Source organism: Macrobrachium rosenbergii, chromosome 4 (genome assembly GCF_040412425.1).
Source record: "Macrobrachium rosenbergii isolate ZJJX-2024 chromosome 4, ASM4041242v1, whole genome shotgun sequence".
Classification (NCBI taxonomy): domain Eukaryota; kingdom Metazoa; phylum Arthropoda; class Malacostraca; order Decapoda; family Palaemonidae; genus Macrobrachium; species Macrobrachium rosenbergii.
In genome coordinates, this window is record NC_089744.1 from 66,341,863 (window position 1) to 66,367,795 (window position 25,933).

General features: G+C 42.6%; 1 long non-coding RNA gene across 2 annotated transcripts in view; it reads right to left on the reverse strand.

Moving 5' to 3' along the window:
• Positions 1-3,417: 3,417 nt before the first annotated feature.
• Positions 3,418-25,933, reverse strand: part of LOC136835469 (uncharacterized) — a 77,772-nt gene continuing 55,256 nt past the window's right edge. For both annotated transcript variants that reach the window (XR_010852171.1, XR_010852170.1), the window contains exon 3: positions 3,418-3,550. This is a non-coding gene — a long non-coding RNA (uncharacterized lncRNA). The remainder of the gene's footprint in view (positions 3,551-25,933) is intronic.

A 25,933-nucleotide genomic window follows, 5' to 3' on the forward strand; every position in this document is an offset into this window, starting at 1 on the left:
GTCCTGAACTGAGTGATGAGTTCCAAGAATCTCAGGATGACTCTAGTAGCTTCTTTGTGGCCCCAAGCAGAGTGGTTGGCAGATCTTCTATCTCTGCTCTCAGCAGTGCCTAGGGCGATTCCCCCTTGGCACAATCTTATCTGCCAACCTCATGTAGAGAGGTACCACCAATCGTTAGAGTCCCTGTCTCTTCACGGCTGGAGATCATCTAGTATCTCCTATGAGCAAGAGGGTTTTCTTGCAGAGCAGTGACTCAAATGTCCGGCTACCTCAGGAGAGCATTATCAGCCATGGATCAGGGCAAGTGGGCTGTCTAATGTGATTGGTGTCATTGACAGGGTTTCTCTCTACTTGGAACTTCTGTTCAACAGATAGTGGACTTTCTAATCTTTCTCAGAACAGATGGAACTTCTGTTCAACAGATAGTGGACTTCATAATCTTTCCCAGAACAGAGAAAAGCCTTTCTGTTTCTACTTATCAAGGGCTACAGGGCTGCCGTGATAATTAGTTCTCTGTCTGAAAGATGTAGACATCACTTCATCCTTGGGAAATCCCTATGTTGTTCAAGAGCTTAAGCCTCCTACATGGGACCTAACTCTGGTTCTGGGTAGTCTCACTTGAGCTCCATTCGAGCCACTGCATCAATCGTCAGACAGGGAACTGACTTTGAGAACAGTTCTCCTCCTAGCCTTGGCTCCCTCGAAAAGAGTTGGTTAGCTCCATGGTCTAGATTATGACATTAAACACACCAGGGTTTGGGAGGGTCGGTGGATTTCAAATTTGTCCCGAAATTCATGGCTAAGACTCAAAATCCCTCAGTTCACAATGACAGATTTGCCTCATTTTTCATTCCTTCCCTTAGGGATTTTGTTAACAACGATCCTCAGGAGTTACTGCTTTGCCCCATCCGAGCACTGCATTGTTATCAGAAAAGGACTTGTCACCTAAGACCTAGGTGTCGTAGACTTTTTGTTAACACAGGCCGAGCCAAGAAAGAAGTGTCCAAGAATACTATTTCATCTTGGCTATGTGAGGTAATTAGGCAAGCCTATTCCTCATTGTCAAGTTATGTCACTAATACCGTGCATGCAAAGGCACATGACATCAGAGGAATAAGTTTCTCTCTGGCATTTAAGAACTTGTCTGTTCATAGGATTTTGAATGCTGATTCTTGGCTTTGCCAGACCACTTTTACTTCCTTCTACCTGAAGGACAATGCCCACAGGTCCTTGGACACTTTTTCCTTGGGTTCGATGGTGGCTGCTCAACAAATTGTGAAGCTCATCCAGTGCCCCTGGTGGGACAGTTTGTATCTTGCCTAAGAGAGAATGAGAGAGATGACTGGTCTCTTTTTGTTCCCTTTTTCCTTTCTTCTCTACCTACGGGCAGTTTTGAAGAATAAGACGCATCATACGCTGGAACTGGCTTGATGCTGGTGAGTGTTGCAGCCATGCTGTTACAACATTTATATCTTCCATACAACATGCAAATATGCTTCTCAGTAGCCTTTATTTCTCTCTCCAGCAAGGCTGACATGGTTGCATCTAACATGCTGCATTGTATTTTAACCTAGTGATTAGATACCCACTTATCTAACAACTCAGAGGCTTAGGTCCTCTTCCTTAGAACCCCTATTTCTAGGAAGAGTGATTCAGGTGTGCCGAACCTCCAGTCAGTTCAGGATTCTCATACCTCCTTCCAAGTGTGAGTCTATCCTAATGTTAAGAACAAAGATTTGTTCTGCGTATGAAGAAATGACAGATTTTTAATTAATTTGTATTTGTCATAATTAACAAACCTGAGGGTCTAGCTGGGTCTCTGACCCACTTCCACTCATCTATGTATCAGATGCCAGATACCACAGATTCCTTGCATGTACAATTTTTGATTGTTTTTAAACCAGTTTCCAGCTGGTGCCAGAAGATTTATCCTAATGTTAAGACCTCAGGTTTGTTACCTATGAAAAGTACAAATTAATTAAAAATTTGTCATTTTTCACTACCCCAACTATGTATAGTTTGATCTGTATGAACACATGTTCCAAGTCTGGGGATGAGGGTCAGAAAAGGCCATGGCAATAGTGAAGAAAGATAGGGAGGCTTGTCAGATGTCATTATGTGTATGCACATCATTAGCATTATTGCTTAAAGAAGCCCTTTATCATCCATTTATAGTTACTATGTCTTAGCAAAATCTAGTGTAAACCTAGTGGTAAGGGTTTATTTATCAATGTGCATTAATTAAGGAAACCACAAAATTTTAGAACTTGGAAACTTTATTCAACCAACTCATTACAAGTTGAATGTAAAGAACCACCTCTCCTTTTACAGTGTGACTTCAGAAATATGTGAACTGCAGTACAAATCAAACAAACAATTTTCTTACCTTAGAATTTGATCAAGGAGATATTTGCATAGGTAACTAGTGTCAGTATCTTCATGGTTGGAATAGCCTGGGAATTTCCAAAGTTCAGACAGCATGTTAAATTAAATAAAAAAATAATTTTTAAAAATATATACCCAACTTTAAAAAAAACATACCTTTTACAAAAATTTCTCCTAAGTTGTCTGAATCTAGATGGCTATTTAATTGGAATTTTACTGATTCCAATTCCCTTTCCCACTTGATTTCATACAATTAAAGCGCCCAAAAACCCCTCTGCAGATGCACAATGGTGTATTAATCCTCTGAAACATGAAAGTACTGTTGTCAAACCCAGTCCATCCTACCTATTGATATTCTTAACATTAACCATAAAGACTACAGTAAGTAATTCCAGTTCCCAATCTCAACTGACTCCTAAGACAATAAAAATGCCTAAAAAGCATTTGTATAAATATATGAGTGTGGTGAAAATTCTTTTTCCTTACAAAATACTGCTGTACCCATTCCCATCATACCAATTCTCATTCCCACTCAGTCAAAAAATAAATAAAAAATATTAATTGGCAATGAAAATAAGATTCAAATTGTAGCAGTGGGAGACATAGGATGATAAGACTAAGAAATTCCCTTCCCTACTTGGTTCCTAGGAAAATACTATGCTCTGCATAAAAAATTTGTTAGTAATACTGTAATTGATTTTAACAAAAAGCACTATACCTCTCACAAAACAGTAATGACAACATACCAATTCCATTTTGAATCCCATTATCAATTGCCAAAAATGAACAAAAACATCAACAGGAATGACTATGGCAAAACAGTCCACAGGACAGTGCAATGCTAAGACTATTAGTGATAAGAATATTAGAAATAAAAAAAAAGTCAAAACATTAAAATTACATTTTAGTGTGACTCACTTGATATAGGTCTGCAACTTAGCTTAAGAAATTAGCAAATACTTCATGTTATGCACACAAAATACCTTCCTTGTTAGTAGGACTCTCTCTATCATGCCTTGTTATGTTGAGTCTTGCTGGATTCGTTGGTTCCTAGTCCCTTTCTGCATCGTGATAATGCCATGCATCTGGTCTGCTGCTTTCACTTTGTTATAAAGATCTCCATCATTTCTTCACTTTTCATCAATGTTATCCTCCTTTTGTCCATCTGAGGAATTTTATAAGCATAATTATTAATTGTTCATATGTGGAACAAACCTAGGTGTTAACGTGAGGATAAAATCTTCTACTGCCAGCTGGAAACTGGTAAAAAACACAAAGTTGTAGAACAAGGTATTGATGGCAACGGGGTTCAACCAATCAGATGAGAGAAAAGGCTTCAGCCAACCTCGCTTCACCTGAGAGCACCGTGACGCATCAGTTTCTTCCTTACCGCCTTGCTAGAAGAACGAGCTGTTGCCTTTCCTTCTAGAAGCTGGTGACCCTCCTCCTCCTCCTCCTTCCTCCTCCTATGCTTGCTTTCTTGGCACAGATGGTTTTATTCAACCCCTAATGTGGCTCTTCACCAAAGACAAATCAACCCAGATCTGGTCTGTTGAAGCCCTGGTTTGACCCTTGATCAGATTAGGTTGGAGGGCCCTTTCTTTACTCATCAGAAGGCGGCTACCTTGGAGTCGACTGCCTCTTCTGCTTTTCAGACTGTTTCTTGATTAGACTTATGGTCTACAGCAGTGGCAAAAATATCTTCCTCTGCATTAGGTGACTTGGAAGACAGTGCCCCTTATATTAGACTATAGTCAGGTGGTAAAGCTGTCTCTTGCCTGGCACATTTAAATCCTAATACAGCACAGTAAACCCCCCATATTGGCGGTCTCACAATTCGCAGATGTTTCTATGGTACATATATACACATTATTCGCTGAGAATTCGCCCATTCATGGTATTTTTCACTGAGAAATACTCACTAATTGCTGTATTTTCATCTCATTTTTGTGACTAAATGCACTTTTTAAGCAATTAATACCGATACAACAATATTTATAAAATATTTTTAAATTTCCGGCGGGGGCAAGCAGCATCGTACAATCAGGCAGAGAGAGAGAGAGACCAAATTACAGTAGACAAACTTCTATTCCTCCCTCTCTTTATCCCATCTTCTAGTTAAAAAAGTAAAAGAGAATGATAAAAGTATTAGTAATGCTATACTCTTGCGTAAATGCATACAGCCATAAACAACCGACCGAGAAACTGTTGTTTTGCTTATCACCGAATCAGATAACAACAGCCGTTTTGCTTGTATTTCAACCATCATACGGTAATACACAATTACCGTAGTTATAGTACAAATGAAGGTAATAGTACAAATGAAGGTAAGTAGCATAGGACTGATATATTTTTACATTATACCCTTATTCGGTATGGATAAAAGATCAGCAAGGAAATACACTGCTAAATTTAAGCTGCAAGTTGTGGCTGAAGCTGAGAAAACAATGTTCAAGCTGCTAATGACTATAAATTATTGTGCATCGGCAACATGGATGAATCTCAACCGTAATTAAAATTGGAGAAAAAGTATTTTAACCAAAACTGTTGGGTATGAAAGAACACATTACTGTACTGCTGTTTTTACACCGATAAACGATAAATACATAAAGCTCGTATTATGATGGAATCAAGTGAAAACAAACGCCCCAAAGCAGCCAGCGTCATCTCTTAACAGAAAAAAAAAAATAGCAAACTTAATTTCACAACAAGACGTATTTGAGTTATATTTCGACTTAAAAACACTTTGTATAACGAAAAATAACCTTGCCCCATACAAATAAAGTATCTAGAGATTGATTTACGCTAACTAGAAGCAAGTGTTCTGAACTGAGTTAAATAAAGTGAAATAAACTTACCGCGTAATTGATTTCCAAACCAAAACATTGATCACTATGATCGGAATTTATAATACAAAAGCAATATAAGAATATATACTGTACAATATTATTGGATACAGTGAATTAAGGCATAGCATTTTAAAAGATCCATGGAAAAGATGCATAGTCGTTTTGTAGAGGGTTGTATAATATGATATTATATGAATATAGCGTACAGTATAATGTAGGCTAGGCTACCATATGGTATACAATATACCATAGTGTAGGCAAAGCTAATTCTTGTTTGTTATTCAATTTCTCTTTGTACTGAATTATCATAAGTCACTCTGCATGAACCTCCAGAATTAGCTGTTATTAATAATTACTATACTGTTTATGTATAGAGTATACTTTATAGTGTAGGGTAGGCTACCATATATGTATACATGGTACCGAATACCCTAGTGTTGGCTAGGCTATATTTGAGATATGTTTTTTCCAACAAAGATGAGTTTTTTTGGAACCTAACCCCAACGTAAGTAGGATAATACCTGTATATGCATTTTTAGTTTTTTTTTGTATGCTTGAACTATCAAAATAGGCAGTTCTAAATGTTTTTAGAAGGGTTCTAAGTATTCGCTGGGGGTGTAGTATGCATCCCCTGCGAATACAGGAAGTTTACTGTAAATATATGGTTTAAACTGTTACTGAAAATAAGAGATGCAGCCCTGTCCAAGGTTTCAAAATATATAAGCACAGATTCCTTGCTGTCCTTGAAGAATGGGGATAAATTTTTGAACTCCCTGTTCTCTTCCTTACAGAGCAACAAGACATAGCAGTAGACAGATGTCACACAGACAATAACGACCGGCTAGTCTTTCAAGCAGCATCAAAGTCAACTGGTCCTTCTCGACCTAGGCCTCAATTATCTCCTAAAAAGACCATAATGCAGCATCAACTAGCAAGGCTAGTCAACCTGCCCAATCATCTACAAGCAGTCCCCGGTTATTGGCGGGGGTTCTGTTCTGAGGGTGTGATGAAAACCGAAAATTGCATATTTTTGGCACTTTGTCAGCAAATTTTGGGGTTTATCAGTGCTGAAAAGCGCTGATTTTCGGTTATCAGCGCCAATAAGCGGAATTTGGCAATTTTCAGTGCCGAAAATTCCTGATTTTCGCTACTAGAGAAGTGCTGTAAAACCGGATTGCTATTAACCGAGCTCACCGTTAACCTGGGACTGCCCGTACTGAGAAAATTCCTCGGCAACGGTCTTTTCAGCCCCACTCTTTTAGAAACAGGAAGAGGAGCCAGGGGTAGGGCCAAGGGAGGTAAGCGACAGAGTAGGTGCCCCTCCCTACTCTTTGCCACCAGTGGGGGGATGCCTGGTGAGCCAATGGGCTACGTGGCAGAATTTCGAAGATGAATCGTGGGTAGTAGATGTTCTATGGGTGGGATATCTACTAACCTTCGATTTCACTCCTCTCTCCTTGCAGCCCCTCCATCACTTGTCGTACGCTCAGGACTCTCCGAAGTTTCTAACTCTCCAGGAGGAAGTGAGGAAAAAGATGGAGAGAGGAGCAATGGAAGTAGTCGAGCATCCTTCTCCAGGATCGTACAGTTGGGTTTTCCCAGTCCCCAAGGCGACAGGCAATTGGAGACCACTGAGAGACCTTTCGACACTAAACCTGTTCATCAGGAAGACCCAATTCAAGATGGAGACTCCTCGTACAGTCTTGCCAGCTGTCAGAAGCAACGATTTTATGCTCATGATAGATCTGAAGGATGCTTACTTCCAGATTCCGATCCATCACTCTTCCCAAAGGTTTCTCCACTTCACCCTGGGAGAGATAGTGTTTCAGCTCAAAGTCCTTTGCTTTGGTCTAACAACAGCCCTCAAGTGTTCACAAGAATGTTTACCCTAGTGTCATCCTGGGCTGAATCTCAGGGAATTCGGCTCTTAAGATATCTTGACAACTGGTTGGTCTTGGCAGATTCTTAGAAGCTAATCCAAGAGCATCTTCTCCAGTTTTGTCATGACCTAGGCATCGTGATAAATTTGGAGAAGTCGAATCTTCATCCCAATCAAAAGATTCTTTACCTGGGAATGGTAATAGACGCGGTGTCGCCAAGAGTATTTCCATCGGATCAACGAATCCAGAAATTCAGGAAAGTGGCCTGGTCTTTTCTATCAGCAGAAGCAGCAAGTGACAAATAGTCCTAGGCCTCTTAACCCCATTAGAGAAACTCATTCCTCATGGTTGTCTCCACATTAGTTCTCTCCAAAGGAGACTGAAAGAGTTCTGGTTCCCTGTAAGGGGCTTGCCTTTGTTCCAGGTACCTCTGTCTACAGAGGTGAGAAAGGACCTGCTGTGGTCTTCAGTGTCCTCCTCCAGAAATTTTCCTTTTCTTGGATCCCTCATGCGAGGGTTGGGGAGCTCATTTGAAGGACCTTCTGATGTTGGGAGTCTAAAATCTTCATGACAAGCAGCTGCACATCAATGTTCTGGAACTGAAAGTAGCTTTCCTGGCACTTCAAGTTTTTCTTTCATGAAACAGTGTCAGGGCACTCTGTAGTTCTGATGTCGGGCAACACTACGGTGGTTGCTTATGTAAATAAACAGGGGGCTGGTCTTTCACCAGCTTCACTCTCTGACGGTGTTTCTACACCAGTGGGCAATAGACCAATCAGTAGATCTCTCAGCCAGGTGTATCCCAGGCAAGAGGAATGTGGTGGCTGACAAACTGAGTTGTTGGAGTCAGGTCCTGTGGACAGAGTGGTCCTTACATCAGGAGATAGCGAACAGGCTCTTCTTCTTTTGGGGAAGGCCAATGATAGAGCTGTCTGCCCTACAACATCCTTGGGACAACCTGGAGGTTTATGCCCCCCCCCACCTGATCCATGAGGTCTTGACAGGGTAATGATTCGCAGAATTTCATAATGACCCTTGTAGCTCCCTGGTGTCCTCACGTAGAATGGTTCCCTTATCTACTATACCTGCTGTCAGCAGTTCCCAGAGAGATCTCTCCATGGCACAACCTCCTCTGCCAGCCTTATGTTGGGAGATATCAACAGTCATAGGGTCCCTATCTCTTCACGGCTAGAGACTATCCAGTATCTCCTGAGTGCAAGAGGCTTTTCTCGCAGAGCAGCGACAGAGATGTCTGGCTATCTCAGAAGATCTTCCTCAGCCATGTACCACGGAAAGTGGGCCATCTACTGTGATTGGTGTCACTGAATGGGTCTCTCTCTCCAGTCGGAACTTAAGTTCAACAAGTAGCAGGTTTCCTAGTTTTTCTCCGGAGTGAGAAAAGTCTTTCTGTGTCTACCATAAAAGGCTACAGGGCTGCTTTGGGTTTGGTTCTGCACCAAAAAGATGTGGACCTGTCTTCTTCTTGGGAAATCTCAATGCTACTTGAAAGTTTTGAGCAGTCTTGTTCTCCTAGAGAACTTAAACCTCCTAGTTGGGACCTGGCTCTTGTTCAAAGTAGTCTCACTCGAGCCCCATATGAACCGTTACGACGGTCATCTGACAGAGACTTGACCTTTAAAACCGTCTTCTTACTGGCTTTAGCTTCATCGAAGAGTGTGGGAGAACTCCATGGTCTCTCTTCTAATGTTAAACACATGAGGGGTTGGGGGTCTGTAGCCTTCAATTTGTCCCGGAATTTGTAGCTAAGACTCAAAATCCTTCGGTTCATGATGACAGATTTGAATCCTTTTCTATCCCTTCCTTGGGAGATTTTGTTGATAACAACCCTGATGGCTACCTAAAAAGGACTCGTCACCTCAGGCTGGGGTGTCGAAGACTTTTTGTAAGCACAGGCTGGATCAAGAAAGAAGTGTCCAAGAATACCACCTCCTTCTGGCTCTGTGAGGTTATTAGTCAGGCTTATAGCTCTTCTACAACCTCAGATTCTAATACAGTGCATGCAAGAGCACATGATGTTAGGGGTTTAGGCCCTTCATTAGCTTTTAAGAAAAACTTATCTGTTCATAGGGTTTTGAAGGCTGGTATTTGACTTCATCAAACCACCTTCACATCCTTTTATCTTCTGGACGTTGCCCACAGGTCCTTGGACACTTTTTCCTTGGGTCCGGTGATGGCTGCTCAATAGGTTGTGTAGCTCATCCAGTGCCCCTAGTAGGACAGTTTGCATCTTACCTAAGATGATGGTATGAAAGTAAGTGAATGAGAGGACTGGTCCTTCTTCCTTTCCCTTTTCCCCTTCGCTACCCATGGGGAACTGGTTAGATACAGGTGAGTGAGTGGCCTTTCTGTTTGAGAAAGTTTATTCTTACACGAATATTTTCCTCGTACAAAGCTTGTCCTTCTTTCTGACAAGGGGAGAGAGGAATGATACACAAATTGGTGGTTAACATAGGTTTGTTGTCTGAACAATATAGCTCTTTAACTACCACTTATACAAATACAATCTTCCTCCACATTGTATGTTAGCCCAGTAGTCTGACTGTTTGGTAAACTTTTCTAACTGACAAGTCAGAGGCATACTTCTCCTTCCTCTGCTGTAGCCTAACCAGGAAATAAGACCAGGTGTGCTGAACCTCCAGTCAGTTTAAGACTTTCCTTTCCTCCCACCAAAGGTGAGTTTATCCTCACATTAAGACTATAGGTTTGTTCTGCATATGAAGTAATGACAAATTTTAATTAATTTTAATTTTTATAGCTAAAAAACCTACAGTCTTAACGTACATTGCCCACCTCTTGCCACCCCTCAAAGTGATTCCCTGGGCTGGAAGAAACTGGCGTCATGGTGCTCTCGGATGAAGCTAGGTCGGCTGATGTCTTCTCTTTCATCCGATTGGCCGAACCCTCTTACCACCAATACCTTGTTCTGCAATTTTTTGTTTTTTACCAGTTTCCAGCTGGCGCTAGAATATATTTTATCCTCACGTTAAGATAGGTTTATTATCTATGAAAAATACAAATTAGTTAAAATTTGTCATTTTAAAACAGAAAAGGCATATAGCTTATGTGAAAGAAAAAAGCAAAGGTGTACAGTAAACCTCCCAGATTCACATTCTCACAATTCATAGACTCTGCGGTTTGCGGATCTTTCTGTGGAACCTATCTATAAATTATTCGCGGGAAAACTCACCCATTCGAGGATTTTTTTGTAGAGCAATATTCTGTGATTTTCATATTTTTGTGACTACCGTATTTGATGGCTTATAAGACGCATGTCTGCTTAGGACGCACCCCAATTTCAGCAGGACATTGAAGGAAAAAAAAATAAGGTTTCCTAGCCTATGCTCATATGATTTTGGTAAGTAAAAACTGTAGTATTAGGTTATCATATGCATATTGTTTCTTACCAACAGAATCAACAAAAACATTAATAAAGAAGTTATTTACCATATTTATATTTATCAAAATATGTATTATACAATCAGCCATTTACTAAGATCGAATATTTTGTCTGCTGCTGAAAGCTACCTCATAGGTTTACCAATAGATTGCAACACATTCATTTGTAAACATTGTTTCTTACTGGCAGAATCAACAAAAACATTAATAAAAATGTTACCTACAGTAATATATGTTATATATATCCATTATATATTATAAAAGTATGCAATCAAGCTCTGGAATTTACTACGTTTCATCACATGAATACCGTTAGGTGGCAGCACCATCGTTTGTAAGCGTGCAGACAACGTTGGTGATGTACAGTAAAATGATTATGGAAAATATTTGGGGAAGCCTTGTTATTATGCCTAAAGAGAATGGTAGCAGGAATTGTCAACCACCAATTGATCGAAGCCATGTTGTTATGCGTAAAGAGAATGTTAGCAGGAATTGCCAACTACCAACTGAACGAAGCCTTGTTATCCGTAAAGCTCTCGAGATAATCACCAATAGGTGGCAGCACACGTACTTTAAGTCTGTAAATGTGGAATGCAGCGATGCGCTGTAGACGACGATAATGATAACACATTTTAATGAAAATATCGATAATAACAACGTAGATATTGATTATAATACTAGCAGTAGTAATTGCGGTGATGGTAAGTGTGATAATGATAAATAATTATAATAAACTTTGGTTTTTAATAGGTTATTAGGATGACACCGAACGTTAGGCTAGGCTACAACATCTACGTGACGTTTCATGTATAATTTCGGCCAAAAATTCTTAAATTTTGAGCCTACATTATGTACATAGGACGCAGGGGGATTTTTTAGGCCATTTTTTTTTATTAAAAAAGTGCGTCTTATACGCCGTCAAATACGGTAAATAATGTACTATACCTACATATGCATTTTATGATAAAATAATGATTTACAGTACTAATTTTCAAATATTAATATTAAGTTTAATAAGATTAAGTTTAAATAATAAAAATAATAATTCTCTCTCTCTCTTACTGAGATGAGAGAATTTTTATGCATATGTAATTTTTTTTGTATGATAAATGATTTACTAATTTTCAAATATTAATGTTAATGTACTAAACGTAACAAAAATCAATTCATTAAAGAAAATACAGTGAAGTAGTAAGATTTTAGTTCAATATAAATTCTTTCCCTCGTCTTTTTCCTAAAGCTTTGGAGTTGGGGGTTGTCGCCTGTCAAATATCTTGACATACTGACTGTAAGGGTAGAACTATGAAGTATATTGAAAATCTCTTTCTCTCTCACTGAAATAGATTTTTTATGCATATGTAACACATGTTTTTGTATACTGTAGTTTTATAGATAAACATGGTGTTACTTTGTTATTAATTTTTTTCATATTTTCCATGCTATAATTAAAACTCTGCATTTGTATAGTAAATTATTAAAAATTTTAAACAAATACATATCATTCCCAGTGTTTTCTTGGATTCTCTCTCTCTCTCTCTCTTTCCAAGTTATTCTCTCTTTCTTTGTCATATGTAAGAACAAACAAACACTCTCTCTCTCTCTCTCTCTCTCTCTCTCTCTCTCAAGGATACTCAGAATGTAAGAGATGGATGGATAGACAGGTAGAAAATGGAGTGGTTGACAAAATGATTCACAGGCAGTCCCCGGTTATCAGCGGCGGTTCCGTTCCCTGACGGTGTGACGACAACCAAAAATTGCCGATAACCGTGCTTATCGGCGCCAATAACTGGATATCCATGCTGATAACCAGGGATCGGTGCTGCTGTTAATTGGGGATCAGTGCATATTGGCACCGAAAATCTAGTTATGTCATCGTTAGACAAGCGCCGTAATACCGGATCACCGATAACCAGGGACTGCCTGTATATTCTCTCTCTCTCTCTCTCTCTCTCTCTCTCTCTCTCTTTTATTGACTGGAAGAGATAGAAATACGTACATATATATTTTTAAGGGTAAAATGTTTAAGATGACATTGAAATGATATTAGCAATATCATTTCAAAGATTAATACAGTACAGGCAGTCCCTGGTTAACGGCGGGCTCGGTTAATGATGATCCAGTTTTATGGCGCTTATCTAGCAACGAAAATCTGCAATTTTCTGCACCGAAAATCGCCAATTTCAGCTTATCGGCACCGATAATTGGGTATTGGTGCCAATACATACCTAACAGAGGCGCCGATAACCAAAAATTGGCACTTTTCGGCGCCGATAAGCCTGAAAAGCACTGGAAATCGTTGATTTTCAGTTATCATCACACCCCCAGAATGGAACCCCGCCGATAACCGAGGACTGCCTGTAATAGGATAATAGTTTAAGGTATATTTGATGTAGGATGTTAGTTTAAAGTATACATTTGGCATCTGAACTTTCAAGATAGGCAGTTATAAGCATTTTTAGAGGGGGGGGGGGGTTTTAACTATTGGTGGATTTTAACTATTTGCAGGGGGTCGTGGTACGCATCCCCCATGAGTACGGGGGGGATGTTTACTGTACTAAGTTAATTGTGATAAACCACCACCACTCCCTTTAAAATTTTGACCCTGTATCTGTATGTAGCGCAATAAAAATTCAAGCAAGTAATTCTCTTGCCAAAAGACTAAGTTCTGGAATGTGAAGTCGGATGCTAACCCATGACTCATATGTTCAAATTTTGTACTCTGCACTATTCTAAACTTTCTCAAACCTACAATATTCCCTGTGTATTCATAACACTGCCATCATTCAAGTATATACCTAGACCTCATCAATAGGCTCTGAATTTTCTAAAGGAAAAAACCAATAAGTCATATTTTTATACATACTAAATGCAAAAAAACATTGTGGCACTGTGACAGTCTGATAGCTATTATATGAACTGTAAAATTCTAATGTTTGATCTCTCAAACACAATTTTAATTCTTATGTTTAATCTCTCAAACACACTTTTAATTCTTATGTTTAATCTCTCAAACACACTTGAATGGCATAAAAGCTACCACATAAAACTTGGAGAGTTACAGAAGTACTCTGATCTTTTAAAGCAAATGTTCTTCTACTTTAGAGTAAGGAACTCAAATATGTAGATAAGTTTCCATTTTTAATTCACAATGAAGTTTTCTGAATCTCTACTTGTGCTTATCAAAAGTGGCAAACCACCCCTCACTCTTCACTGTGACATAGTAACTATGCAACATGAAAAAAAATTCCAAGTGACTTGCCAACTGCAGTCATTCACCACCATTCCCAACTTGAGCGAAGAGAATTTTATTGCCAATGGATAAAAACATGACATTTTTATAATAAAATAAAGTTTTATATATACTTACCAAGTAATTACATAGCTATAGTTTCTAACTAATACAGCAGCTAATTTGAAATCTGTGGTAGCGATCTTTTGTTTTGATGTGAGTAGCTAACCCCGCCCATTGCTTGTGCTCTTAACAAAGGGAGGAGGGAGGGCTCTCATTCTGTAGTTACTTAGTAAGTATACATAAAACTTTATTCTATCATAAAAATGTCATTTTGTTCATGAGACTTACCTGCCAGATATATATATAGCTGTATTCTCCGAAGTCCGACAGAATTTCAAAATTCGCGGCACGCAGTGGCCGGTCAGGTGGTTAGTACACATTCCCGCCGCTGGGAGGCGGGTATCAGGAACCATTCCCATTTTCTATTCAGATTTTCTCTGTCGCCAGACTGTCAACACCTGTTGTCAGTTCCTCCGCCATTTGGATTTCGAAATTTGTTGTCACTTAAGTATTTTGGTTGTTTTTTGGTATTCGACTTGGATCTGTGACTTGGCATACGCTTTTTGTGAACCGTTTTTGATTTTGCTTTTGACTTTTCTTATAATTAAGATGTCTTCCTCTAGCTATCGAGTCTGTAGCTTGGGTGAATGTAAGGTGAGGCTATCGAAGGCTTCGGTAGATCCTCACACTTTATGTATGAAATGTAGGGGTGTTGAATGTTCTATGGATAATCGGTGTAATGAATGTGAGGGATTATCTGAGGGTGAGTGGAAGAAATATGAAACCTATATGCGTAAATTGGAGCGTGATAGGTTGAGGAGGTCTTCCTCCAGGAGTGCATCTGTAGCTGGACAGTCAGGGATTTCTCCTGCTAGTAACCCTGTAGTAAATATTAATCCTAACCCTGTAGTTTTACCTTCTGGCCCTGAGGTTGTTGCTGCAGAAGGTAATACCCTGGCTCTCGTGTTAGAGTCAATATGTGCTCTTGAAACTAAAGTGAATGCGATTCAAGCGCAAAGTGTTGTTAGTGCTTGTGCCCCTAGTGTTGTGGAGGGGGCGTCAGATCGGCCCTATAATGCCTCTAGGCCTGGACCTCTGCCGGACTCCCAGGATTCAGGGAGGGGGCATGTCGAAAGCCGCATGAGGGTTACGGGGGCTTCCCACCGATCTGGCGTCCCTTCGGCAGGTCCTGATGACGCTACCCAGGCTGCCAGGGATCGTGCACGGGCACGCATCCTGAAGGATTGCTTCTCGTCCTCCGACACGTCCTCCCCGCGTCGGGGTTGGAGCTCTCGGTTGGACTCTCACCCTCTTAAGAGAAGCTTGAGAGGAGAGGACGCTTCACGTCCTCTTCCTCTAGACGTTTTGTGCTCTTCCCCAGAAAGTTTCGGGGATATTCCTCCGCAGAAGAGATTAAGGTGTTCTTCGGATGATGACGCTGCTCGACGCCCCAGTCGCGCTAAGGCAAGGGCTGGAGCTTCTACCCCTGTGAGAAGGAAGAAGACGTCTCCTCGCCCCTCACCTTCTCGCAGGTTCAGCCCTTCTCCCGAGAGAGTTGCTTCTCCAACGCGTCAGATTTTGTTGGGTTTGCAACAACAGCTGGATGCTCTCATGACCCGTAGAGATGACAGGCCTCGTCGCAAAGATTCAAAACTGCCTGTTAAGAGGTCCAGACCTTCACCTTCGTCTCCTGCTTCGTCTTCCTCGTCTACTAGATGGCATGGGGCTTCTCGTCTGTCGCCTAGAGAGAGTGAAAAGTGGCTTCCTAATCATCTTCCCCGATTTGAGGAGTTGGACGTTTCTCTTGACACGCGCCAGGAGCGCGTGTCTCGCGCGTCTCACGCTTCACGCACGCCTCACCATGACTCTCAGCGCGCGCCTAGCCATGACGCTTCGCGCGCGCCACACCGTGAAGCTCTGCTCGTGTCTAGCCATGGAGCTTCGTGCGCGCCACGCCATGACGCTCCGCACACGCCTCGCCGTGTCACTTCACGGTCTCCTTGTATTGACGCCGCTCCTGCTGTGCAGCATGACGCTCCTTTTGCTTCCAGGCGTGATACTTCTCATGTTTCCAGGCAGGACTCTTCGCTTCCTTCTCAACTACCCGCTTCGACTTCTGACGTCCTTCATGATTTAGCCACGACATCTTCTAAGCGTGAAAAGTCCCGCTTACGTATTGGCGAGTCGGGACTTCTTCCACCTCGCACTCAAGACCCGCCAGCTGAGGAAGAAGACCCCCTTTCGTCTGAGCTCTCGGACGAAGAGAAACATCCTTCATCCTCTTCCTCTTCTGATTATCAGACTCTGACTCATTTGCTTAAGGATCTGTTTCCTGATACTTTTCAACCTTCGGCTCCTCGCTCGCCACCTTCGCAGTTGTCTTCGTCTAAAGCGAGAAGGACCCCTGGTTTTCTCATGATGAAGAAGTCTTTATCTACCAAAAGGGCATTCAAGAAAGTCCAGGATTGGATGTCTGCCAGGAAGAATCAGGGAAAGACTTCTTTCGCTTTGCCTCCTTCACGCTTGTCCGGCAAAGCAGGCATTTGGTATGAGATGGGTGAGGATGTTGGCTCAACAGTTCCCTCGACTTCTCAAGGGGACTTTGCGAGTCTAGTCGACGCCTCTAGAAGATCCCACTTGTCCTCTTCTAAGGTGTCTTGGACTCTGACTGAGATGGACCACCATCTTAAAAGCCTTTTCAAGACTATTGAGGTCTTTAACTTCTTGGACTGGTGTCTGGGAGTTTTGGACACAAAGGCTACTAGTCCGGGTTCCATTAGTCTGGGGGAGCTGTCCAGTGTACTGCTGTGCATGGAGATGGCTCAGAAGAACTTGCGTCTCAGTTTTCGTCGGCTCTTTTGAAAAAGAGAGCATTGTTTTGTTCTTTCTCGGCGAAGTCTGTATCACCAGCGCAGAAGGGAGAGCTGCAGTTCGCTCCCTTCTCAAGCCATCTCTTCCCCCAGACCTTGGTAAAGGATATCGCTGCCAGCCTTCAAGAAAAGGCAACTCAAGACCTTCTTTCCAGGTCCTCTAAGCGTCCTTTGGCCCCATCGTCGTCGTCTGCTTTACCTCAGTCTGCTAAGAAGAAGCAGCCCTTTCGTGGAGGTGCTTCCTTGAGACCTGCTCCACGAGGGAGAGGTTTCCCTAAAGGCAAAGTCACTTCCAAGAGAGGTGGCAAGTGACTCGTTTCACCTCCAGACACCGGTAGGAGCCAGGCTTCTTCATTTTGCCCAAGCCTGGAGAGAGAGAGGGGGCGGACGCTTGGTCCCTCCAAGTGGTAGAGAGAGGCTACTTGATTCCTTTTCTGGCGCCTCCTCCATTGTCTTCGACCCCTGAGATCTGTCTCCCAATTACCATCCTGCCAAGCAGAAAATTCTGTTCGACCTGCTCGAACAGATGCTCGAGAAGAGAGCAGTGGAACAGGTCTTAGACACGCAATCCCCGGGATTTTACAACAGATTGTTCCTACTCCAGAAACATTCAGGAGGCTGGAGACCCGTCTTGGACGTCAGCAGGCTGAACAACTTTGTCCTGAAGGACAAGTTCAAGATTGAGACGTCTCAGTCAATACTAGGAGCCCTTCATCCCGGGGATTGGATGGTATCTTTGGATCTCCAAGACGCTTATTTCCACGTCCCAATTCATCCGCGTTCGATGAAGTATCTCAGGTTTGTCTTGGGGGGCAAGACATACCAGTTCAGGGCTCTCTGCTTTGGACTCAGCACAGCCCCGAGGGTGTTTACGCTTCTTATGAAAAACGTAGCGATGTGGTTGCACCTGTCGGGCGTCAGGATCTCTCTTTACTTGGACGACTGGTTGATTCGAGCATCGTCGAAGCGAAGGTGTCTGGAGGACCTTCAGTTAACACTGGAACTCGCGAAGTCCCTGGGACTTCTGGTCAATGTGGAAAAGTCGCAGCTGATCCCCTCACAGTCCATTGTGTATCTGGGGATTCAGATGGATTCAGCGGCTTTTCTAGCTTTTCCGTCGCAAGAACGGCAGCTTCAATGCTACGGGAAAGTTTCGGCCTTCTTGGGAAAGGAAACATGCTTGGTAAGGGAATGGATGAGTCTGCTGGGGACCATTTCCTCGCTGGAGAAGTTTGTTTCCCTGGGAAGACTGCATCTCAGGCCTCTTCAGTTCTTTCTGTTGGAGAACTGGAGAAACAAGGAAGACTTGGAAGAGGAATTGAGGATTCTTCCTTCAGTAAAAGAGTGCCTGAAGTGGTGGCTCGATGCAGCGAAGTTGGGAGAAGGGATCTCCCTCAAGCTTCTGAGCCCCGACCTAGTGTTGTTTTCCGACGCGTCGTCAGCAGGTTGGGGGGCAACACTAGGAGGAGAAGAAGTGTCAGGAACCTGGAGAGGGGAACAGGTGTCCTGGCACATCAACATCAAAGAGTTGGCGGCGATCTTTTTAGCTCTCCAATTCTTCGAGATCCAAGTTTCCAATCGTGTAGTTCAAGTAAACGCGGACAACACTACAGCGTTGGCTTACCTCAAGAAACAGGGCGGAACACACTCTCGTTCCCTGTTCGGCCTTACAAGAGAGATTCTTCTTTGGGCTCATGCTCGGAACATTTCGATTCTCACGAGATTTGTGGCAGGGGTCGAAAATGTTCGGGCAGACCTGCTCAGTCGGCACCATCAACTCCTGCCGACGGAATGGACCCTTCATCAGGAGGTTTGCCAAGACCTCTGGAAACTTTGGGGTCGTCCTCTTGTGGATCTCTTCGCGACCTCAAGAACAGCGAGGCTCCCGCTGTACTGCTCCCCGGTACTCGACCCGGGGGCAGTAGCGATAGATGCTCTTCTCTGGGATTGGACGGGGATGGATGTATACGCCTTTCCCCCGTTCAAAATTCTGGGAGAAGTGATACGCAAGTTCGCGGCCTCACAAGGGACGAGGATGACACTCATCGCCCCGTTTTGGCCTTCGAACCACTGGTTCACGGAGATTCTTTACTGGTTGGTAGACGTTCCGAGAACCCTACCCATGAGAGCAGATCTGCTCAGACAACCCCACTTCGTGAGATATCATCAAAACCTCCCCGCTCTGAATCTGACTGCATTCAGACTATCGAGAAATTGGTCAGAGCGAGGGGGTTTTCTGGCCAGGTGGCACGGGCCATCGCTAGAGCCAGAAGATCTTCTTCTATCAGAGTATATCAAGCGAAGTGGGCAACCTTCAGGGGTTGGTGCAGAAAAAAGGGTTTTTCCTCTTCCTCGACCACTGTGAGCCAGATTGCTGATTTTCTCCTTTATTTAAGAGAAAAACTCAAGTTAGCAGTTCTGACTATCAAGGGTTATCGGAGCATGCTTTCTACTGTTTTCAGACACAGAGGACTGGATTTGTCTGACAATAAGGACCTGCACGATCTCTTGAGGTCTTTCAAGACGTCTAAGGTTCCTCAGCCAATTCCTCCTACTTGGAACTTGGACGTAGTGCTCAAGTTTTTGATGTCCAGTCCTTTTGAGCCTCTCCACTCTGCATCTCTTAAGGATGTTACTAGAAAGACGGTCTTCCTCACTGCTCTGGCGGCGGCGAAGAGAGTGAGCGAAGTTCAGGCTATCAGCCGTCATGTGGGCTTCAAGGGACACAATGCTGTCTGCTCCTTAAGCCCTACGTTCTTGGCTAAGAACGAAAGGCCTTCTAACCCTTGGCCTAGACACTTTGAAATTAAAGGTCTAGCAGACCTTATTGGACAGGAACCTGAGAGAGTTTTGTGTCCGGTTAGAGCTCTCAAGTACTACATTAAAAGGACTCAAGACATTCGTGGTCCCTCGGATAATTTATGGTGTTCTGTGAGACAACCAATTAAGCCAATGTCGAAGAATGCACTGGCATTCTTCATTAGGGACGTCATTAAGGAGGCGCATTCTAGTTGTGACGACTCCAACTTCAAGTTGTTGAGAGTTAACGCTCACGAGGTGAGGGCCGTTGCTACCTCCATGGCGTTCCAGAAAAATATGGCACTCAGTGACATTCTCAGTGCCACATATTGGCGAAGCAATTCGGTGTTTGCCTCAAACTTTTTGCGAGATGTTAAGGTAGCATACGAAAATTGCTTTTCGCTAGGACCATACATTGCTGCATCAACAACCTTGGGGGCAGGGAGTAGCTCTTATCCTATCCTTTAAATTTTGGTTAGGAAGTGTCTTTTAATTTTGTGTTTTTAGGGTTGTTGGGTCGACTGATGGAGGCAGTCTTCCCAATCCTTGCAACCTAACATGTTAGGTTTTGGTTAGGTGGTTGGTAATGCTCGTTTGTCCTCATTGTATGGTCTATGGTCTAGTCACATTGTGGTCACGCCCCCGTTGACAGATCATTTAGAACTCGCCAGCTATATAGGTCACTACCTCGCTGGGGACTCTAGTAAAGCAGAAGCAGACTAGGGTGACAGTAATCACGCAGTCAGCTATGCTAACAGGTAAGGAACCAAAGTATTTATTACCTACAAATTTGTTTTTCCCTAATTCTTGGCTGTCTCTACCCCCCTCCAACGGTGGTATTCAGCTATATATATATCTGGCAGGTAAGTCTCATGAACAAAATTATATTTTAATGATAAAATAAAGTTTGTTCATACTTACCTGGCAGATATATATATATTCTTATTGCCCACCCTCCTCCCCTCAGGAGACAGTGGCATTAGAAAATCTGAATAGAAAATGGGAATGGTTCCTGATACCCGCCTCCCAGCGGCGGGAATGTGTACTAACCACCTGACCAGCCACTGCGTGTGCTGCGAATTTTGAAATTCTGTCGGACTTCGGAGAATACATCTATATATATATATATATATATCTGCCAGGTAAGTATGAACAAACTTTATTTTATCACTAAAATATCATTTTTATATAAGTAACTTACCAAGTAATTACATAGCTGATTCCCACACTGAAAGGACTCCAAGACATTAGTAAATGTAATGTAAATGTAATGAATTTGAGAACAGAAAAAATTGCCAGCATTGAAACAATGCTTGTTGTTTCCTTACCTGGTAAGAGAGCTGCTGCAGGAAGATACTGCCTCTGGTTGGTACTCATCTTAACCCATAGCGATGTGGCGGTGAAGCCATGGAGTGCCTGCTACATAAATGGGAGCTTTGCAGCGAAGGACATTTCTGAGTGCTAGTAAAGCAGAAAAAATTTGCCCCTGACCTGGGCACAGTACAATCATAAAATTCAACCATACAAAAGACACTGTTACCTACCACAAAATTAAAAAACACCACCACCCATCCACTAAAAACTCGTGGGTATCCAAGTACATAGTAACACCAGGCTCCCCAAGACTCAACACCCTAAGTCAAGGCAAAGAGATTTAAGGATGGAAGGGATTCTTCCTACACTTCACAATGAAGTTTTCTGAATCTTTACTTGTGCTTACCAAAAGTGGCAAACAACCCCTCAATCTTCACTGTGACATAGTAACTATGCAACGTGAAAAAAAATTCCAAGTGACTTGCCAACTGCAGTCATTCACCACCATTCCCAAGTTGAGCCAAGAGAATTTTATTGCCAATGGATATACACATGACAATTTTATAATAAAATAAAGCTTTATATATGCTTACCAAGTAATTACATAACAATAGTTTCTAACTAGTACGGCAGCTAATTTGAAATTCGCGGTAGCAATCTTTTGTTTTGGTGTAGGTAGCTAACCCCACCCATTGTTTGTGCTCTTATGTCTATGCAAAGGGAGGAGGGAGGGCTCTCATTCTGTAGTTACTTGGTAAGTACAGTATACATAAAACTTTATTCTATAATAAAAATATCATTTTTATTTAAGTAACTTACCAAGTAATTACATAGCTGATTCCCACACTAAAAGGAGGTGGGATACATGGGCATAGTCTACCCCAAGACATTACTAAATGTAATGAATTTGAGAATAGAAAAAATTGCCAGCAGTGAAACAATGCTTGTTGTTTCCTTACCTGGTAAGAGAGGTGCTGCTGAAACAATGCTTGTTGTTTCCTTACTTGGTAAGAGAGGTGCTGCAGGAAGATACTGCCTATGGTTGGCCCTCATCTTAACCTGTAGCAATGTGGCAGTGAAGCCATGGAGTGCCTGCTACATAAAATGGGAGCTTTGCAGCGAATGACATTTCTGAGTGCTAGTAAAGCATAAAAAATTTGCCCCTGCCCTGGGTGCAGTACCATCACAAAATTCAACCATACAAAAGACACTGTTACCTACACCACAAAATTAAAAAACACCACCACCCATCCACTAAAAACTGGTGGGTATCCAAGTACATAGTACCACCAGGCTCCCCAAGACTCAATACCACCAGGCTTCCCAAGACCACCAGGCTTCCCAAGACTCAACACCCTCTCAATACCACCAGGCTTCCCAAGACTCAACACCCTAAGTCAAGGTGAAGAGATTTAAGAATGGAAGGGACACTTCTTACACTTCACAATGAAGTTTTCTGAATCTCTACTTGTGCTTGTCAAAAGTGGCAAACCACCCCTCAATCTTCACTGTGACATAGTAACTATGCAACTTGAAAAAAAATTCCAACAAGTGACTTGCCAACTGCAGTCATTCACCACCATTCCCAAGTTGAGCCAAGAGAATTTTATTGCCAATGGATATAAACATGAAATTTTTATAATAAAATAAAGTTTTATATATGCTTACCAAGTAATTACATAACTATAGTTTCTAACTAGTACGGCAGCTAATTTGAAATTCGCGGTGGCGATCTTTTGTTTTGGTGTAGGTAGTTAACCCCCCGCCCATTGTTTGTGCTCTTATGTCTATGCGAAGGGAGGAGGGAGGTCTCTCATTCTGTAGTTACTTGGTAAGTATACATAAAACTTTATTCTATTGTAAAAATGTCATTTTTATTTAAGTAACTTACCAAGTAATTACATAGCTGATTCCCACACTGAAAGGAGGTGGGATACATGGACATAGTCTACCCCGAGACATTAGTAAATGTAATGAATTTGAGAATAGAAAAAATTGCCCGCATTGAAACAATGCTTGTCATTTCTTTACCTGGTAAGAGAGCTGCTGCAGGAAGATACTGCCTCTGGTTGGCGCTCATCTTAACCCGTAGCGATGTGGCAGTGAAGCCATGGAGCGCCTGCTACAAAAATGGGAGCTTTACAGCGAAGGACATTTCTGAGTGCTAGTAAAGCATAAAATATTTGCCCCTGTCCTGGGTGCAGTACCATCACAAAATACACTGTTACCTACACCACAAAATTAAAAAACACCACCACCCATCCACTAAAAACTGGTGGGTATCCAAGTACATAGTACCACCAGGCTCCCCAGGACTGAACACCCTAAGTCAAGGCAAAGAGATTTAAGGATGGAAGGAATGCTTCCTACACTTCCTCCCCCTACACCTTGCCAGCCACCAATAAAGGACCTAATATACTGCAATTGTTAAAAACATTTTCCACTTCCCATAATGGGATGCAAAGACTGACTTGCATTTCCAATAGGTTGGTTGTACTTAAAAGCTACTGTCATAACTACAGCTCTGACTTTAAAAGTGGGATATAGTTTGTCTCCAATCCGAGATGGGCTTCACGAATTAGGGTCCCTTAAGAAGAAAGAAAGGGCATTCTTCATAAGAGGTCGAGAGGGGCCTTTGACCGAACACCATAGGCTACTGGAAGGTCCTTGTATCTTTTCAGTCCTATGTAGATAATATTTTGAAGCCCTCACAGGACAAAGCACTCTCTCTTCATCCTCCAAACCTAGAACTTCTACTAAATTCTTGATGTTAAAAGAACAATGCCAGGGTTTGGATGGAGTCTCGTTCTTCATGAGGACTCCCAGGGTATAGGAGCCGATTGCATCACCTTGAGCGAATCTGATACTTCTGTCAATGGCATACATTTCGCTGACCCTCTTAGCAGTTGCCAAGGCTACAGGAAGAGGGTCTTTTTAGTAAGATTCTAAATGACGTGGAGTTAAGAAGTTCGAAATGAGGATCTGAGAGATATTTTAGGACCACATCTAAATTCCACGATATTAGCTCTGTATTCCTCTGCTTAAAAGTGTCAAATGGTCTAATAGGATTGGATAGGTTCTGATTTGCGGATAGATCAAGGCTTGTGCCGAAAACCAGAGCTGAGCATGGCCCTCTACCCTTTAATAGTGGAAGAGGACAAGCCTCTAGGGGTCCTCAGAAATGACAAAAAACAGGTTTTGACGTAGGAAAAACCTATTTTTGGTAGTCGCTGTCTCGTCCTCAAAGGAGTTACCCCCATGGTGTGCCAGTGCTCCCATGGTGACTAGACTAGTATCAAAGAAATATTTTTCTAGCCTGGTCTTGTAGCCGGGTATTGTGTCGTAATGAAACTCAAAGATAAGAGGGCATTTTCCCTTATCTTCAGCGAAGCTGAACCCAGTTTTTCCTACGTCAAAACTGCAAGAAGTGACTATTGCGCATGCGCGTCTGCCATCTTGTTTTACGACCGGGCAGGCAAAAAGACCATCTCCATTACTCTCTGCTGGTCAATGTAGGATTATCCCTTGCCCAAATCCCATGTCTTTTGTCAGGGAAGTGGGAGGGTTTTGAGGACTCAACAGCGACTACCAAAAGAGATGCCTTCCTACAAGACTGGAACAATTGAAAGACGATATATCTTTTTCCGCCATTGTCCCAGATTTCGAAGGTTTTGAGCAAACTCCTAACCTTCAAAGGAACAGCTTACTTAACAGCCCAAATTGGCCAAACAGACATTGGTTCCTATCACTTCAACAGCGGGCGAAAAGATCAATTCCACTGTCGTCCGCTGTACTATCCCAGAAAGTAGGAGGGAAAATTATTTACGCATCCTCCTTTCTGAGCCAAGACCTTCACGTGTGGATTTTTTAAACATTATCTACTGTGAAAACTACTCACCCAACATTGCTAGGTAGCACTCACCCAACATTGCTAGGTACCTAGTGCAAAAGTTACGGATGTCATCTATCCGACAATACCAGTCCGTATGGAAGATATGGTTAGATTATATCTTCCATAGCCTTGGGAAGTCTACCAGAAGCCCCAGGAGATCCAGGAACCACTCCCTTAGGGGCCAACATGGGGTTATCAATGTCATTGACACATTCTTGTGGGACTGGAACTTTTACAGGACTTCTCTTTTCATGCCAAATGGAGGGAAGGCATACAGGTCTTTGTTCGACCAGTCCTGCAGCATGGAGTCTGTCGCCCATGCTAAGGGATCTGGAACTGGCCAACAAAACAGAGCAAGATGATGGTTCCTTGAAGTCGCGAAGAGGTCCAGAGTAGGTCTTCCCCACAGTTTCCACAGGTCTAGTCAGACTAGAGGATCTAAAGTCCACTCTGTGGGGATGAATTGATTGTGTCTGCTCAGCTGATCTGCTAAGATATTCATTCTGCCTTGGACGAATGAATCTGGTCACAATTGTTGTCTGATTCTGGTTTGTTCAGAGGAAAAGATCCCTTGCTGTTTTGCAGAGGAGAAGAATGTGTTCCCCCTTGCTTGCTGATATAAGACACGGCTGTGGTATTGTCTGAGTGGACCACCACCATCTTGCCGAACACCTCTGAAGCAAAGGCTTGCAACCCCAAGTGAATTGCCTTTAATTCTTTCACTTTTTTGTGCCACATTTTCTGCTCTGGTGACCATGTCCCAGAGACTTCCTTGTCTCCCAGGAGAGCTCCCCAGCCTATGTCTGATGCGTCTGCATAAAAGTTTAGGTTGGGGTTCTGAGTGAGAATGGACTTCCCTTCCAGCAACTTGTCTTCGGACCTCCACCAAAGCAGGTGCTCCTTGATCTCCTGGGCCACAGGAAAAACAAAAGAGTCTGGGTGACTTTCCTGTCCCAGCTGGCTCTGAGGAAGAATTGTAGGACTCTCATATGAAGCTTCCCCAAGGAAACAAACTGTTCTATAAAGACCAGAGTCCCGAGGAGACTCATCCATTTGTTGGCTAAGCAAGTCTGAAGGGAGGAACTTGTCTGCCTTTCGCAGACAGGACTCCGCTCTCATGGGGAACGGCAAAGCCTGAAAAATCTGAGAGTTCAATGCATCCCCAAATATACTATCTTTTGCGAAGGAGCCAGCTGGGACTTCTGAAGATTGGTTGACAGGCCTAGATCCTGGGC